The 14034-nt window shown below is 37.1% G+C and overlaps 1 long non-coding RNA gene and 1 pseudogene across 1 annotated transcript; one reads left to right on the top strand and one right to left on the bottom strand.

Annotated features, from left to right (window-relative positions):
- The first annotated feature begins 11151 nt into the window (after positions 1-11151).
- LOC136279862 (uncharacterized) lies at positions 11152-11970 on the top strand. Its single transcript, XR_010717031.1, has 2 exons — positions 11152-11388; positions 11707-11970. It is a non-coding gene; the product is annotated as an uncharacterized lncRNA (long non-coding RNA).
- A 343-nt stretch (positions 11971-12313) lies between these two features.
- Positions 12314-13771, bottom strand: LOC131778077 (uncharacterized; annotated as a pseudogene).
- Positions 13772-14034: the final 263 nt, after the last annotated feature.

Genomic DNA, 14034 nt, shown 5'->3' with positions numbered 1-14034 from the left:
CACCGCTGAAACACTGTCTAAACTTAAGCCTCACCTTCCTCTTGCTCATTCAGATTTATTTCCTTTTTTGTTACTTTATGGTCATGAACTATGAACTGATTTGTTTGGTTTGCGAAAACGAGAACGCTCACTTGCGGTCGATGGCTTTTGCGGCAAAGGTTAAAATTGTGGCCATCTCAGCGGCTAACGGTTTATATATCATTACATTGTTGTTACTAGACTGGAATTTTTTAACGTTTAATTTTTTTTTTATGACTATCACTTGGTTAAAATTTGTCAATTTTTACGGCTGACAGCTAAATTTTTTGGCCATTTTACGATTTACTCCTTTGAAACCCTTCTACAATAGACATCACTTGATACCCTTAATGCACATGAGAAGCAATTGGAAATTCAAAAGTAGGTGAATGCATTTAACCGCTTTTGCAGGTAACTCGATATAGTTGTATAAACTATCAATTTGTAGAGTAAAAACGTTTGCTTCAGCATGAAATGAAGGATAAGAAGAAAAAGCCTTTTGTTTTCAAATCTATTTTAAGCGAGACCTAGTTCAAATGTGATGCGTTTTGTTTGCCTTTCAAACCTTTAACTTTGAGAATCAAGTCTTCATTACTCTTCATATCGACATAATGTAAATTGAGTTATGGTGTCAATCTCTTGGGTGTGTTTACCTAGAAAAAATTTCTATTAATTTAAAAATACGTGGAGTTTGACCCCAAAAAATAATACGTTGAAATATCATCTGTATCGAAGTTGTCCTAATCTTTTATGGTTGAAGTATTCGTGTAAATAATTTGATTTAAAATTTGTTTCCCGCGCCATCGGCGCAGGCCTCGGCTCGTACTGTATAAAATACGAAGAGCAGTAGAAGTCCACACTCATAACTCTACATGAACACTCCTATACGTTAAATGCTTTGATTACTCATCTTTAACCTCACTTTTTACTTCGCAGAAACATTTTAGAGATTGATGATATAACAAAGAAAAAGAAAATAATAACCAATGTTCTCAAAATTTATAAAACGAACGCAGCTTTCTGCCAAAGAAGGAAATGCTTACAAGGAAAGTGGCTCTCCTCAGTTTAACTGCCTATTAAAGCAAACTAATTCGTATTCTTGTTTTTTACCAATCTGTTTTGAACGCTTGTCCTATGTATCAATACCAAATTGAATCAAACTTACATGCTTGTTTTGAAAGGCGGCGTGTCGGTAGTTCTTTCCAAAGTCAACTGAGCTCGTTCATCTCCTCTTTGTGTTTTTAAGTTTTTTTCTGTTAACCTATCAATAGACTTAAAAGGTTATTAAGTTTACATAAAGTCGATTTCAATCAAATGATGCACTGTTAAGACAAACAAAAGAGGTGTGATTATGTGAGAACTCTTTACATGTTGCGTCAAATTGCCATGGCTGCATGTGAACGCACAAAAAAAATTATAAAAGATAAAAATCGCCCCACCACGATTCTCAGGAGTGAATATACCAAACATTCGATTTTTCATCGAACATGTTTAAATGCCTCTCCCCAGTAGCAACGAATAAAATAAACTAAGTTGATGTAAACCACTGTGCTACAGAATCATCTGAAATTTTCGAGTATGGAAGGAAAGAGGTGAGGGCGAGAATAGAAATCATTGCGAACAAAGGTTTAGTTTAAGCAATATTCAATTTGGAAATACAATATTTCAACTCTAGTCCAGAACCATAATCATGTAAATCATGTAGTATCACAAGGATAGCGTTGATAAAACTTGGTCTTGGAGAGGTTTACAATCATGATATAGATTTGCAGCTGTAAAAGGACTCCAGAAAATCCACTAATTTCTAAAGATACATGTAAAAGTTACTGTGAATGACGGGTCAGAAAATAAATGAGTCCCCTTCTTGTTCCGGCGACATTTTAGCATGTTCTATTTCAAGAATTTTACAGCTTTAACTAAACGTAACTGAGCTGACACACTGAGAAAACAAAATTGAAATAAAAATTTAACTCAAGAAGGAGGGACTCAACGGTACATTATTTACAACTGGTGAGGCGTTTCTACAAATGATAGAATTCTGACAACTTCTTCACACACTCTTTAAAGAGAGAAATTGAAATTGAAAACTTCCATTTCCCATAAAAGTTGTTTTTACTTGCTTGAAAAATCCGTCTGTCTAACAAACTTTTGCTCAAATTTTTTTTGAGCATGTAAATTTTGTTTACAATTGTGACAATTTTGATAGACGATATTGCATGAAGAAAATGTCGTTAGGCTTAATAAGTGAGTGAACATGCAACTTGAAATAGTGGTAGCCCAACAATAGGAATATTAGGGGTGTTACTGAGGCAGCAAGCCAAACTGGTGGCGGGAAATTCAGATAGAACAGAGTTCGTACGTGAAAACATGTTCTGGACGCAAAGTTGATGGCAGCAGTAATAGATACGTTTGACTTCAAAGCCAGAAAACTCGTCGAAGGGGAGGCAGTAACTTTGAGCCTGTGCAAGAGGGAAGTGGAATCTACAATGATCTGAGTAGAAATGGATCTTTGCAGATTATATAACAGAAATTGTGTTTAACGCTAATTTTTGAACACAATAAATAACTATAAACAAGAAAAGTGGATTGTTTGCAGACTGTATATGAGCAAACTTGAAACGCATCTTTGTGTTTATTATAAATCAGATCTCAGAGCAGTTTCTGGCGCACCATTAAATTTTACTTCCAAGATTAGAGTGAGCTTTGTTCAAAACAAAAAAGTTACGTTTTCCTTTTAATCGAGCCCATAATCTTCTGCAGGTCATTAAAGCAACCCCTTCGCGGGTAACGCAAAAATTTCAGGAACATCAGAAAAAAGTTCCGCAATGTTAGAAAGAACGAACGGGTGGTGAGGTCAGATGGAACTTTTATTAGATAGAGCCTGGTTGATCTACAGTTTATCGATAGAGCTATAATTGCGGACGAGGAAAACAATCTTCTCTTAGGGATATCATCAACAGTGTTATAACGAAGCCTTCTGAGATTGACTTAAGCTTCGACTTCAATCGCAAATTGACATCTAAACTTTCAAGAAAGAGCTATTTACCATTCCTTGGTTCTGATTTGAAGGAAAACTTAGACTCAAGAAAGAGAGGCGTGTTTTTAAATTTTAGCTCACAGTACAAACCAGGCAAAGATTTCAATGTTTAACTCAAACTCACGAAGAAGATCATTAGATCATTCATCCAATAAACCCATGGGCCACTAATAATCTTGTAATGCAATCGGTAATTTCCGACAAGCGAGGCAGATCAGAAATAATCCGCGAAAGAAAAGAATTGTTTCAGCGCGCCGCGAAGAATTCTTATGGTGAAGCATACAAAAAGTATTTTCAGACCTATTGAAAAAGGCATACAAAGGGTGAAACGTAAGCTGCAGTGCAACACTTTATTGAGCAATATTGCCTTCCTCCACGCAATCAATTTGGCTGGCAAGATTTTTTTTAGAAGCCACTTCCTTCGCCAAGGCGGGTGAACTCTGCTGTCACGGTCGGTTGATTTTCACCTTTCTTTGCTTTGTGCCCCAAGAACCGGAACTTCAATGGGCGTTCGGCCTTCAGTTTTTTGTTCCAGAACCTATTTTTCAGGATGTACTGCTTCTTGTCGTCAGAAATTGAATCCACCTTTGCATTCCATATTGAGAGGCGTTTTACAGGCTTCGAGAAAGATACTGTGAGTTGCCAGCCATCTTCGACATCGTCTTCGAGGGCAATCGATATTTCACCGTAGAACCCTCTGGGCCACTGATTGAAGATAGTGACTTCGGCGTCTTCGGAGTGTACTCTGGGCGAGTGAAAAATCAACAGAGCAACAACTAAGGTGGAGAAGATGCACCTCATATTTCCCTAAATGAAAGTAGTATTATATTATTAAATCAAATTCAAATTCATCATGCAATTGTAAAAGGAAAAGGCGGGCGAAAATTTCGCCCTCAGATGCTCCAAAAGCCGAGCTACGTCGAAAGACATTTCCAGACACATTTCTTGATTCACCAACTACCTTTCATAACCGTCTACTTTTTTGTTTCCGAAATACGAGGGTATCAATGGGGTGATGGCTTTTAGGGCCAATAGTTAAACTTTTGGCAGTTTTAGGGTCAATTTCTTTCAGTTGCTGTTAAAGGAAGAATTTTTGTGGTTAAATATTTTTACGACCGACGGTTATGATTTGTCAATTTTTGCGCCCAATTGTTAAATTTTTTGCCTATTACGTTTAAACTCACTGAGAGTTTACCGACTATGTTTAACTGTACAATTGAGATGATATAAAGAAGATGGATCAGAAGGTAATATAAAATGGATAAAGCTGATTGACATAATACAAAAATCGAAGGCAGGCTAAAAGAATCGGACTTTTCAAATTAACTTATTTTTCAACTCAATGCGATTTTGTAAATGGTACAAAGTAACTCTTACCTCGTTTGTAATCTCCTCTGATGAGTAATTTGGTGCTTATGGGCGCTTGTAGACAGAATCCTGTGAAGATGAATAGTTACTAACGTTTAAATACTGTTCTTTTGCCCTGATACACTTTTAATCTTGAATACTGTATGTTCAAACAAAGCTTTTACATACTTATCGGTTTTGTAAATGGTCTGTTTCAACAAAGACCTCAAGATAAACGTAGTGGATATAAAGCTTCTCTAACCAATCAAACAGTGATTTTGCAATATCACAGCTGAATTAACAAATTCTGGGCAAATATGCTGACCTAGTATGATTTCATATTTGCATATCTTAGTACCACTAAAAAAGATTTACCAAGATTTATTTAGAGAACACGCGGACTGAAAGATTCTGATTTACAACGCATGGACTTTTTTTAAAAAGAAGTTGTGGAGGTATCTGAGAGTTGGAGGGAAACAATAAAAAATGTAATTGAAAAAGCTAAGCTCAGCAATTTCCTGTTCGTTTCTTACTAGGTAGTGACTAGAATAAAATAAAATCATTTTCACCACTTGCTTGCTGGTACTCATCAAAACCTTCATCCATATCTTCCCAAATTGTTGAGAATTTCGTTTTGTTATTTTCCTTTCCCAGCATTTTCTACTTGTTTTAAAATCCCTGTAAACTGTTCCTCACACTTTTTCAAACTTCTCTATTTAATCTTTTTTTTCAAGAGATCAAGATGGCTGAAGTTGTTACGTATCCTACGGCATTCCTGCCACGTTTGCGAAAACAAGCTTCCCTTCGTGAAAATTTATTCCCATGCCCATTTAACCAGCTACGAGTGGCTAAATAAATAGTGAACAGATTACATTGCCACAACTAATAAATATGGCATAGGAAGAGATTGTTTTGGGGTTCATGTTCAACAAAAAAGTGATCATCTATGACCACCCAACCTCCACGCCGAAAAAAACCTGTTGAGACCCCCAACAACATCAACATCGAGATACCTATGACATAGACTTTTGTTCTGGGACTAACGAGAAATCTGGTCCCCCCACCAACCATTCTAACGTAGTGGCAGTTCCTCGGAGTCGGATGCATGTTTTCCTCTTGGGCTCTTTAGTGGTGCATCAGACCGCAAGATTCAAAGTTGCGTAGAAAGTATTATGTTTAACCAAGAGATCATATAACATTATACTTATGACAAACAGAACATATATACGTCAGTTTTAAGTTTCAAGAGGACTCATTTAATTTATAATTCGCAAATTTGATGATACAGAGTGATACGATTCAGACTGTCCCTTAAGCCTCGTACAAACCGCTGCCCTCGCCCAATCGTTCGAAAGACAACTCAATGTTTTTTAAGGGCTTTCTGCTACGCTTTGTAACCGTAAATGGAAAACTCAGTGTTTTCTCTGCCTCCAGTTCAGCATTCCAGCGTCGATTTTCGAGCACGAACTCTTGTTTATCTTTAGACACTATCCTTGCTTGCCAAACCTCCAGTCTCCTTATCGGCTCAGTGAAATTCACTGTTAGTCTCCAACCTTCTGGACTAACGGGAGTCTTAGGAGTGATCTTAAAAGTGCCCCAAAATTGCTGCCTGTGTTCATGTCTCTTCTCCCATATCACCTCATCTTCTGATCTCACCTCAGCCACCAGTGAGAATACAACCAACACAACCAGGACATTGTTTCCGATGCGACTCATGACTCAAAGCTGTGAATGAGTAATGCAATGTTTTGATGAATAAAAAGATTTGATGGATGGGAAGATTTTTCTTCATGTAACTGTCTCACAAAATTAAAAGATAGCGCATGAAACTGGTCCAACAATGCCCACTTTCACCATATCTATCACTGATAGAATTGAGTTTAACCTCATTTATACATTCTTGCTATGATGAACTGAAGATTCGCACACATTACTTGACTAAATCCACAAACAATGACTTTTTGACTCAAGTACCTTAATTTTACAATCATTAAAGAGTGCCAAGTCTTTGGTTTTGAAAGACAAAAAAAATAACAAGAGGTAAAAGATGTAAAGTTAAACTTCACACTGTTTGTAAAATTGCATCAAACATTGCTTTAACCGAGGTTTATTTAAGTCGAGTACCGAAATCTCTTATCGCTATTGCGGATTTCTGAGGGACCGTGAATTGGTATCCGTATCAGCACAGTTCTTAGAATTCCCTTATTCTGAAAGGAAAATTCATGCAATGGTAGAAGCCATGCTACAGTTCGCGCAAAAAAATTAAATATCTTGAATACTGTCTCGGACAAAAGGCGAAATGTGACATGATCAAGAGAAAATAAATAATAATGTTATTTTAGGATTTGGTCTCTGTCCTCAATAGCTAACTGGAGCTATGATCCTTAGCCTCCTCAACATATGCCTTCAGACGTTTGTACGCGAAAGGGAGAAAATTTGTTTGAGCTTTCATTTGATCTGCATTTTTTCGCCAAGTTTTATTTGAAACAACAAGAAAATAGCTAAAATCAGTGTTGAATTTTTGCCTTCTACTGATATCGTAAACACAGACCTAAACACATATCCAACTGACTTGATTATTCCTGGTTTTGAGAAGTTAGTTGCCACAAATAAGACAACTCGCGGTGTTATTTCAATCCCCAAGTTACCTACCTTCACAAATGTTGTCTAAAAAAAGCTATTCTGCGGGAGCCAACTACATTCAATGATAACTTTTATATCGCTTGGGAAATTAATATCCTGGCAGAAGGTGTATCTTATTAATGTTTGAATAGCGAGTTATTTTGTCGCATCAGCTGCTGATATATCTGAAAGACCTTAAATGACTCTCACATCGCCCTAAATTGTGTTTTTTTTTGGCAAAAACCTTATTGTGTCATTACACAGTTGATCAAATAACAATTAAAGTTATTTCAATCGGGTTTTGCAGAGTGTAAATTTCGAGAATGAAAACTATCGATGCATTTTTCTCTCGAGAGGAAATAGCTTTTCTGTACGCATAGCAAGGTAAAATGATTTCAGCTGTTAGAAATGTTGCTTTTTCTTCATGGAAGTGCCATGCTTTTAAGAACTCCTTCGACATAGGTGTCATTAAGAAAAAGCACAAGACCTTTTCGTCCTTTTATGACCTTTTATGTGCCACATTCCCGAGTTTTTTATTTGCTGTTAATCTTTGTAGTTCTTAGGACAATAAAAGGACTTTGTCGAGTCAATTTTGACAGTTTTATTCGCCGTCACAAAAACTCGTTAATTCTTGGAATTTGATACCAGTTAGTTATCGAGTCTATCACATCTAGATGCTCCGTGCTCCATCAGTTGCAATATCTTTGGATATTTTGAACGTTATCAGACAACTGGGACACACTTTCTCGCATAGTTTTCCTTTTTCTTTTTTATTTCCCTTTTACATTGTTATTTTGTCATTCAAGTACTTTTTTGAGGTGAGCAAATGTCTGAATAAGCATCGCATAACCAGATTTTTCGCGGGCGAGCGAGAAATATAATGGAAAAACTAGTGAACATTCCTCAGATGAGGAGCAATGGGGGGAGGGGAGGGTAGGTAATTAAGACGTAACTTTGGCTTCAGCGGAGGCACAAAGTTGAAGGCGGTTTTATAGAACGCCAGGGTGCAGATTTTAGACGGCAGCAGCTTTATAAGGTTATCGAATGTACAATACCGTAAAATGAAAAATCGACCTAACTTTCTGCAAAGTGTTGCGCGACATACTGTAATCCTCGTCATGAATCTTGAAACAAATTTCCCGTCACCCCTTGTCAATGCTGGTATGGGGAAAATTAACCGCCTGAAAAATACTGAACATTGAGCCAACTGGGGTGTTTCAACAAAACTTTATTAGGGTTGTAGTTATTAGCAATAGAGCTCTTCGTGCTTTAGGGGCCTTTGCTACGACCGCAAAGAAAACGATGAACGGTCAGTGCAATGAAAAAGAGAGAGCTTAGAAAAGCGAAGAGACAACCATGGCGAAATCATCGTTTGTTCTGAATTTTGTTCTCATCAATGTCTGGATCAATAAGGTTTCCTCTTGTAGTACAGACTACATTATTCTTGATGGAAGGAAATGTCCTCTGATATAAACGAAAGCGACGATTAATTCCCAATCTGTCAGATTAAATTGATAGCTCTATTTTCTGGCATATTCGTTACGCGACCTCCGCTGAATTACGTAAGTTATCGCCCACAAAACTATTGAAGTCTTTAATACTTCTCAGAGTTGTTTACGATATTCCGATTCATATTCACGCCATATTCATATTTTTTTACAGCAATATATAGTGTCTTAGGGCAAGAGGTCCAGTTTGTCAGAACATATAGCTACTAAAATAAATCATGATCGTTTAGCTTTTACGTTTTCGTAAAATATTACACGGTTCTTTTGTTAATATTTGTGTAATCTTCGAAAGAAGGTCTCAATTTTTTAGTCATCTACTAATCGCTATTCTTTAGATATGAAACTGTGGTGGTCTATCAAACAAACTAGGTCTAACTTGAACAGGGTAATTTAGAATTATCAATTGAGTTGATAATACTAAATTATCATCCTGTTAAAGCTGACGTTTCGAGCGTTAGCCCCTCGTCATTCCCTCTGACGAAAAGCTAACGCTCGAAACGTCAGCTTTGAAACTCTTTACTGTTGCCAATTTACGTTGTAAACTAAGTTGATAGTACTAAAGTATCCTGTTATGCTTTCCCACTCACGCAGCACAACAGTTTCTTTAGAAATTTACCCCCTCAATTTATAGGTCTAACTTTATATGCTCTCCTTTAAATTTCAATTTATTTTACCCACAGAGCATTTATCATTGCTTAAGTCCATCAAACGCCACTTTCAGTTTAATGGGAGTATAAATCGTCAGGGCAATTACACGAGGATAGCAAAATGTCACTTACACTGTATGACGCAAATGAGCATGAAACGAAAAATTGGAACCTGAGTGTTTCTAATACAATTTTTATTTCAAGTTCATTCCTCTCTTGACTTTAAAAAGACCTTTTCGGACGAACGCAGGTTGAAAATAGGAGCCACTGACACACCGTGGCTTCAATATAACTTGATTTTGTAATTAAGCTAACAGCTTATCTGCATGTTGCGCTGCGTTTTATATTTCAAACATAGATATGTATGTTTGTTACAAAGGAAGTTTTTAAAACGGTTAATGGGGTAATTTAAGGCCTCCATGATAAGATTATGATATCACGCACGCCACATCTTTCTTAGTCAACGATCTACCACGTTGTGCCACGCTTATCAATTAATTGACCAATGAATGCATGGTTCACTCTATGACATGCAATTATCTTTATCCACAGTAAGTTATCTCATTCCACCCGCCTTGAAAACCACATTACTCTGCTGAAGAAGATAACATGTACATACGCGCCAAACTAAAATCGCACACAGAAATGCAAATTCTGCAGAAAGTAAAGAAAACAGAATAAGTACTTTGACAAATTTAACATTAATGGATCGGTACGAGCCAGAAAAATGATAAAAGTCACGGTAAACCATCCAAATTAGGTACGCAAAGGAAATAGCTAAAACACTTATCAAGATCAGCCCTCCCTAATCGTAGTTGGCTCCGGAATAATCAAGAAGTGCTTATCTGATCTTTCTGACCTCGTGAAGCAACAAGTGGTTTTTAACGTTTATTTTTTTTTTCTACTTCACACTCGAAAATTTCTATTATCTTTATTTATGAAATAATTATTGTATCCAGGAAAAGTGAAGTAACATGCAAAGAAAGTCAAAAATATCTAAAAGAACGCAAATATGCCTTACGGCTAAAGAATTATGAAACAAATGGATGCATTTACACTCCTTCATGAGCGTAAAATTTTTTTCATGCGAGGTAATTGAACTGTGTTGTTCCATAACTGGAATCACTATCACCAACATCTACAATTCCGCACTAGTACACGAAAAACCAATTTCGCCCATTTGACCGTGGCGTTAATCACACTTAAAACAATGCCTTAAACATTAATTCAAGAGGACAATGAGGGCAATCGTATATTAAGCCCGTTTTGCAAAAAAAATTCATTAAAGCTTAGCACGGGTAAGTTTTTTTTGTCTGGTTGTTTTGGTTTTTTGTAGGTGTATTTTTTTTTTTTACACTTCTAATTCACACGGATCAGTATCCATCTGCACTCAAATTTTCTTATTAGCAGCTTTGTTTCTCTTTATGTTTCGTGATGTTTCTCTTATTTTACAACTCTCTGTGCAATACATACTACATTCCTCATTTCCAAGGTACTTTAGTCAAAAAGCAAGCTATAAGTCGTCACGGAAAGGGGATTTTCTAGTAATGGTAAAGAAAACAGAAATTAACAGTTCGACATTTGATAGACACGAGGCAGTAATGTGATAATGGTCTGCAAAGGAAATAAACCTTTGCCACCAAAGGGAAGCTGGTACATTATCAACCACGCTGATCGCATTATCGTATTCGAATATTAAAATTCTTAATCTTTTGTAACTAACCTCGCACAGCAACAAGAAGTTTAGGTTTAAGGTGAACAGTTTTGTTTGTTGCGACATCATAACTACTCCAATGAAAATTGAACTGACATGGAAATTGATTAACATGCAATAGAACGTTTTCAGATTAAACGGCAGATGTGTTTACACTTCTTTGTTTCTCTACAAGACCACAATACGTTTTAAGGAAGAAGGTTTTCGGAAGTAATGCACTGCCTCTGCCATTAATTATATAATAGGGCAGGATGTAAATACATTTTTTTGGTGATATCCCGTGGATGGAGATCATATAAACGGAGCAAACGATTCCCAATTCATTCAATCATTAGTTTGGTCTAAACACAAGCGATAGCAGTGGTCGTTAGAAGTAACTGTAACATGAAAACTTCAACCAGGGTTTGGATTCTATGTTGCTTTTTAATTTTGTCTTCTTCTGTCCAGTTTTCAAGCGCATTTTTCTCCACCAAAGTTGGTAAAAGGACTTTTAAGGTAGGTATTAAATAATATATATTTTATCTCAGAGAAATTGTGGGATGATTGACAACGTTTAGTAACGGTAAAATAACCTCAATTGAAACGTGTCTTAAATTTAGAGGCATCACCCTTACTTAAGGGAAAATAAATTTACTTTATGAACAACTTTTTTTTCCTTTTTACTTAACCTGTTCTTTACTGTTTCACTGACCACTGTTACCTCCATCGCAGTTACATTATATAAGCTGATAAATTTCAGTACAGTTTTAAGCAATACCTTGACTTCGTGAGAACACTTCTCATTAAACACCCTCTTTGGTTCAATCCTTATAGTATGACAGAGATATTCAACCAATCTGCCAGTTCGCCTCCGAATATTGTGGTGTCCTGAGACCTGAGCAGCAGTCACGTGACACAACTGGTGATGCGAGGCCGAAGCAAAGGGACATTATCCATGAATGAAAATAGCTAAATCAACGCCGCCCACGCCGCCATCGAATAAAATTGTACATGTTACTTTTGTAAATCATCGTTAAAGGAAGAGTTTAAGTTTGTTTAATTTAATGACGGAATAAAAAGCTGGTTCATGATTGCAAATCATTTTGGAGGTTTTATTTATCACGATTAGGAGTAAGCAAATCTATTGGGCCACTGACTTAACGATGAATTTTAAGGTAATGCAACGGTGCGGCATGTTGATTACTTGCCTTAACGGCTCGTAATTAACAAGGGGTTTTGTAACTGACGAGGATTTCCCGTGTTCTCCTCCGCATCCTCTTCCCTCTATATAAACTCCCCAAGCCTTAGTCTCCTCTCTTTGCAGCATTAGACTTACATTCACTCCCAGTCTACTGAATAACACCTTTTCGCTCGGACACGCTTGGTTGAGGGTCTGAATGGGGGGGTCAAAATGTCGGTTGTTGGTTAAAATTTCATTACTTTGTCGGTTGTCGGTTAAGATTTTTGACCTTTGTCGGTTGTCGGTAAATCTCAGTTAATAATTAAAAATAGACGGTTTCTTTTACCAATGCTACAAGAAGACGGCGCGAACATTGGTTGTCTTGGTTTATTTTTAAAAATACATTTTAGCCCGGTAAATTCTTTATTTTAGCACGCAAAATGCGCCACAATGCCCATCAAAGTGATAATAATACAGTTTTTAGCCGGAATTTAAAAGAAACTATCTTTACATAGCAAACGCACCAAGTGAGCGTTTTTCGTTGTATAAACAAGGCAGTGTTTATAAACAAGGAATACCGCAGAATTTCCAAAGTAGCGAAATTTATGACTTTTGAAAATCAGGTAAACGAACTACAAGTGCTAATTCAGCCCTACCATCCTGAAACTTTTGAAGGTCTCCTTGTTGCCTTTCGTTTCTCTCGATGTCACCTCTTTCAGTCATGATCCTCTTTGCCAGATTTTCATCTTCTTTTGCTTCTTCTCGTGATTTCCGTTTCCTTCTCACTTTTTACTCGTCACCTTTCTTCTCAGTGTCGTTCATTGACTTCTGCTTGCTTTTATCAGATGTAGCCGGCGCCTTCAGCAACACTACTGGCTTTGCGGTCCAGTTTGTGACCTCTTGGATAATGTGTACTAAATTATAAATACCGTGTGTTTTAAGTTTTCTCTTTAGTAGGCTTTTGAGAAACTTACACAGTTCTTATCAGAAAATGCTCGTCAAGATGTATAAAACGTGCACATCGAGCGAAATCTCTCGTGCGTAGCTTCCCTCGAGGAGAGAATTGAGTATTATTTGAACGTCTGGTTTTCAGAAACGAATAAATTTAAGGGCGTGTATAAATAAACGGGGTCTTTAATATGTTAAGCTACACTGTTGTTCATTCACCAATTAATCAGAAAGAAGCTTATAAACTGATTTACTCGCTACTTCTTTGTAGAGATTTTTCTTCTCAATTTTCGCATTCAAATGGACGGTGAAAAAGAAAAAAAACATTCCGCTCCACAAAACAACAAACAAAAAACGGTGGAACCAGAGTTTAACCACGTTAATATTTGAGCTTAATATTTAACTACAGAACTAAAGTGATTCATCAAACTCCGCTGCACGCGTTCCACACTTACCGTTGAGCTCACTGCTACTTTCATCCGATACTAAATTTGGAAGTTCAAGCTGCCATTGCCCATCTGTCACAATTGCAAAATTTTCGCATTTGCCCGCAGGCGATTTCGCCAGGCGAAATAACTTTAACGAAAATCCGCCAATTCCATATTGATGTGCCTGCTCCTTTAGTCCTAAAAACTCCGTAAGATGTTTTTTTAGTTCAGATACTCCTCTATGAGCTTCTTTGTCTACTGGGACCCTGCTTCAATGACGTTCGATGGCGACTTCTTCACCTTTTCGAAAAAAACTCACGATGACTTTAGCAATCCCAGTCATGACCCGACCGCATGAACAAACAACGAGCAATAAAAAGACAACAGCAGGGCGTCTCGTCGGCTCGATTGTGATCTGCTGTTCTTGAAATGAGACAGCAGGGCGTCTTGTCAGCCCAATTACGAGCCGCTGTTCTAGAAATGAGCCCACGCTGTTCACCGAAAAGAAGGATCCCGTGGATTTAAAGTAATTTGAAGACAAGAAATTCTATAATTCGGCTAAATTTGGAATTAATGTGGTTACGTCAAGTGAAGAAGGATTTTCTG

This window comes from Pocillopora verrucosa, chromosome 3 (genome assembly GCF_036669915.1).
Source record: "Pocillopora verrucosa isolate sample1 chromosome 3, ASM3666991v2, whole genome shotgun sequence".
Classification (NCBI taxonomy): Eukaryota; Metazoa; Cnidaria; class Anthozoa; order Scleractinia; family Pocilloporidae; genus Pocillopora; species Pocillopora verrucosa.
The sequence above is the reverse complement of the archived record's forward strand: the minus strand, read 5'-3'. Positions and strand labels throughout refer to the sequence as shown.